The sequence below is a fragment of the Eptesicus fuscus genome, chromosome 8, assembly GCF_027574615.1.
Source record: "Eptesicus fuscus isolate TK198812 chromosome 8, DD_ASM_mEF_20220401, whole genome shotgun sequence".
NCBI classification, from domain to species: domain Eukaryota; kingdom Metazoa; phylum Chordata; class Mammalia; order Chiroptera; family Vespertilionidae; genus Eptesicus; species Eptesicus fuscus.
The window spans coordinates 1,437,512-1,441,981 of NC_072480.1; the positions used below are offsets into that span (position 1 = coordinate 1,437,512).

The following is a 4,470-nucleotide window of genomic DNA, read 5'->3' on the forward strand; positions in this document are numbered from 1 at the left end:
TTTGGCATTGGTAGTCACCGTGACTGTGATGGGGGAGGGGGTACCAATGGCAAATAGTGGGTAGGACCCAAGGATGTAAGAAACCCTATGGTAGAGTATGACCCAATTTCCATTTTACAAATAGCCTGTCTGTCCTCCGTAATTCTGGGAACACAGAATCGGATAGAAATCAGGACATATAGCATTTTTTTTTAACTTGGACCTGCTCCCCTAGTTTAATATTTTAATATGGAAACTTATTTTGAGCTGTTCTGAAGGAGTTTAGCAAACAGTTTCTGTTGCACATTTTTCTGGATTAGGATAAAACTTTAATGATATGTAAAGCACATGGCAAATAAAGTGCTCTATGAGTTCTGAAAATGTCTCAACACATTGAAAATAAAGAGCTTTACTTATTTGTTCAAATTTTTCAGGACTGTTTATACAGGTTAGGTTTAGTTGATTTTCTTTTTAAAAATAATAGTTCATAAATGTCCTTTACAAATAGGAGTGCATATATGTGGGGTGTGTGATATAAATAATAATTGTCAGTATCTTTCCCACACAAATTTGGGGTGTAAAGTATCAATGTATCCAATGAGAATTCTAACACAGAACCCAATTTTAAAAAAATCATTTTAAGTTTACTAAGTAGAGACATTTTTAGCACTTTACTAATTATCCATCTCCACAGTCACAATCTGTGTATTTTCTCATGGTCAACAAACTGATTCAAATTATTTAAGTTATCCCACCATGTAAAGAAAAAAGCCTCTACAATACATTGAAACCATGGAGTTATCTTAATTTCACTGCTGGCTGCCTTTTTCAGCATTTCTTCCACCTCTTTTCTTTGACCCATAGTAATAGCTTTTAATCTCATTGGGGTCTGGATCCGAAGTCACGTTCTTTCTCACAAATAATATGTAATCAATTTTATGTTCTCCCCATATACTATCAGACTGGGCCTTATAGTGAATTTTAGTCTGATAATTAATTTCTTCTGGAGGAACCTGTTCCATGGGAATTTCCAATTCAGGCTTTAAACACCATTGTGCTACTTACCTTCCTCCAATTGCTTCATTTTCTTCAAGCTCTCCTGGGTTATTTAAGAGATGACTACAACAAGTATTGGAAAAACAACCTGGAAAGGTAATTTTAGCATCTGATTTCTGCTGTAGCAGGAGCTTATTTTCAGTGTTGAATAAGAAGACACTAAAAGCTCCATGCAAGAATCCTTTCTCAATGTTTTCATTCAGGTTATAATTCTTTTTTGTCTCAGCCCCGATTTTATTGTTATTTTCATCAATAAGAATACACATCTATGCCCTGGCTGATTTGGCTCAGTGGATAGAGTGTTAGCCTGGGGACCAAAGGGTCCTGGTTGGATTCCAGTCAAGCGCACATGCCTGGATTGTGGGTTCGGTTCCCCGGGGGCATGTAGGAGGCAGCCAATCAATGATTCTCATCATTGACGTTTCGATCTCTCTCTCCATCTTCCTTCCTTTCTGAAATCTATACACACACACACACACACACACACACACACACACACACACACACACTAGGGGCCCAGTGCATGAATTCATGCACCTTGAAAGGAACTGTGGGCTGTGAGGCTGTTGTGTGTGGTGGACACAGGGGTGGGTCTCTGCCCATTCTCTGTGCCCCTGCCTAGCCCCTCCCACCATGGACCCTGGTCCCCTGTCTGCCATCAGCCCTTCTCCCACTGCCACTGCTCCCATGTGCTGACAGCGCTGGCCCAGCTCGCACCCGCTGGCAGCATGGAGAGACTGGGGTAGGTGCCAGCAGCAGGTGCGAGCCGGGCCAGCACAGAAGTAGCGGTGGCTACTTCTCCCATCACCCTCAGTAACAGGGGGAGGTGGAGAATGCCTCAGGGGTGATTGGGGCTCGCAGCTGCTGCTTGCACCTGCTGACAGCGCCAAGCTATCAGGACCAGCACCGAGCACTGACAACGGGTGTGAGAGGTGGCTCCAGCATGGGCAGTGGGTGCGAGTGGTGGCTCTGGTGCTGGCAGTGGGTGTGAGCGACACCTCTGGCACCAGCAGCAGGTGCAAGGACCGGGTGGGACTGCAGCATGCAGGAGCAAAGAATTTCCAGTAACCACCAGAGCCTTGCCCTGATGACAGCGACTGGCACCACACCTTGTTCTGGCTCCCCTGCTTACCTGCTCTATCATCCTGCCATGGCTGACACCGGCCATGTTCCGCACTCTGCTGACTACTGCCAATGCCTGCCAAGTTCTGTGTGCGTCCCCTAGTGGTCAGCACACATCATAGCGACTGGTTGGTTGGTTGTTCCCCATTTTGTCTATTTGCATATGACGGCTTTATATATATATTAGAGGCCCGTTGCATGAAATTCATGCATGGGGGGTGTGTGTCCCTCAGCCCAGCCTGCACCCTCTCAAATCTGGGACCCCTTGAGGGATGTCCACCTGCCTCTTGGACATCCCTCTCATAATACAGGAATTCTGGCTCCCAACTGCTCGCCTGCCTGCCTGCCTGATTGCCCCTAACTACTTCTGCCTGCCAGCCTGATCACACCCTAACCACTTCCCTGCCAGCCTGATTGATGCCTAACTGCTCCCCTACCAGCCTGATTGCCCCTAACTGCCCTCCCCTGCCAGCCTAGTCACCACTAACAGCCCTCCCCTGCTGGCCTGGTCACCCCCAACTGCCCTCCCCTACACACCTGGTGCCCCCCCAACTGCCCTCCCCTGCAGGCCTGGTTGTCCCTAACTGCCTTCCCCTGCAGGCCTTGTTGCTCCCAACTGCCATCCTCTGCAGGCTTGGTCGCCCCCAACTGCCCTCCCCTACACACCTGGTGCCCACCAACTACCCTCCCCTGCAGGCCTGGTTGTCCCTAACTGCCTTCCCCTGCAGGCCTGGTTGCTCCCAACTGCCCTCCCCTGCAGGCCTGGTCCCCCCCAACTGCCCTCCCCTGCAGGCCTGGTCCCCCCCAACTGCCCTCCCCTGCAGGCCTGGGTTTCCCACAACTGTCATCTCCTCCCGACATGGTTGCCCCCAACTGACCTCCCCTGCTGGCCCGGTCACCCCTAACTGACCTCCCTTGCCAGCCTAGTTGCCCCTAACTGCCCCCTCTTGCTAGCCTGGTCGCCTCCAACTGCCTTCCTCTGCAGGCTTGGTCACCCCCAAACTGCCCTCCCCTGCATGCCTGGTGTCCTCCCAACTGCCCTCCCCTGCATGCTTGGTCCCCCCACAACTGCCCTCCCCTGCAGGCCTGGTCCCCTCAACTGCCCTCCCCTGCAGGCCTGGTCCCCACAACTGCCTTTCCCTACAGGCCTAGGCCCCTCCAACTGTCCTCCCTTGCAGGCCTGGTTCCTCCCAACTGCCCACTCCTGCAGGTCTGATCGTCCACTAGTGCCCTCCCCTGCTGGCCATCTTGTGTCCACATGGAGGCTGCCATCTTTGACCACATGAAGGTCATCTTGTATGTTGGAGTGATGGTCAATTTGCATATTACTCTTATATTAGATAGGATGGTAGACTAGAGGCCTGGTGCATGAAATTCATCCAATGGGTTGGGGGTCTCCTCAGCCCAGCCTGCACCCTTTTCAATCCTGGATTCCTCTCACAATCCTGGACCACTGGCTCCTAATCGCGCATCTGGCTGCCTGCCTGGTCGCCCTTCACTGCCCCCGCCCCCCCGCCAGCCTGATCACTCCTCACTGCCTCTACATGCCAGCCTGATTGCCCCTAACTGTGCCCCCTGCCAGCCTGGTCGCCCCTAAGTGCCCCCCCCCACTGGCCTGGTCACCTCTTACTCCCCCCCTGCCAGTCTGGTCACCCCTAACTGCTATCCTCTGCCAGCCTGATCTCCCCTAACTGCCCCCCTGACAGCCTGGTCACCCCCAACTGCCCCCACTGCTGGCCTGGTTGCCCCCGAATGCCCCCCCTCTGCCAGCCTGGTCACCTCTCATGGCCTTCCCGTTGGTCTGGTTGCCCGACCCAGCCTGCTTGTTCAGTTGTTTGGTCATCCCTCACTAACCCCCCTGCTGGCCTGGTCATAAGCAGCCATCTTGTGAGGGCATGACGGTTAATTTGCATATTACCTCTTTATTATATAGGATATTAAAAAAAAAGAATACACATCTCTGCCAGGAGCTGAACCTGTTGCTTATTAAGATTATTGGTGTTGATTTCATGCATCATTACAGAATGTCTGATCTGTCCTAGGATCCTGAGGTTCCGACAGTCCTTGGGCTGCTGCTCACTGCCCACACCTCACTCCAGTCCAGGTCCCCCATATGCTGTGAAACCAATGGCTCGCCCCTGCCCCCATTCCAGATAGCTCCACGTGTCTGCAGGCCAATCGTGCTCGGCCAAAGCCTGACTTCACGTCTCACAATGGCATCATGCCCACCTCATGGAGGGTCTCTCGGGGGATGGGGATCACAGAGTCGCTTTTAGCCCAGGGGTAGTGCCTCTCCTCTGTCTCTTGGGTACC

General features: G+C 51.8%; 1 pseudogene; it reads right to left on the reverse strand.

The window, feature by feature from the left end:
- Positions 1–668: 668 nt before the first annotated feature.
- Positions 669–4,190, reverse strand: LOC103302194 (isopentenyl-diphosphate Delta-isomerase 1-like; annotated as a pseudogene).
- Between the last annotated feature and the right edge of the window lie 280 nt (positions 4,191–4,470).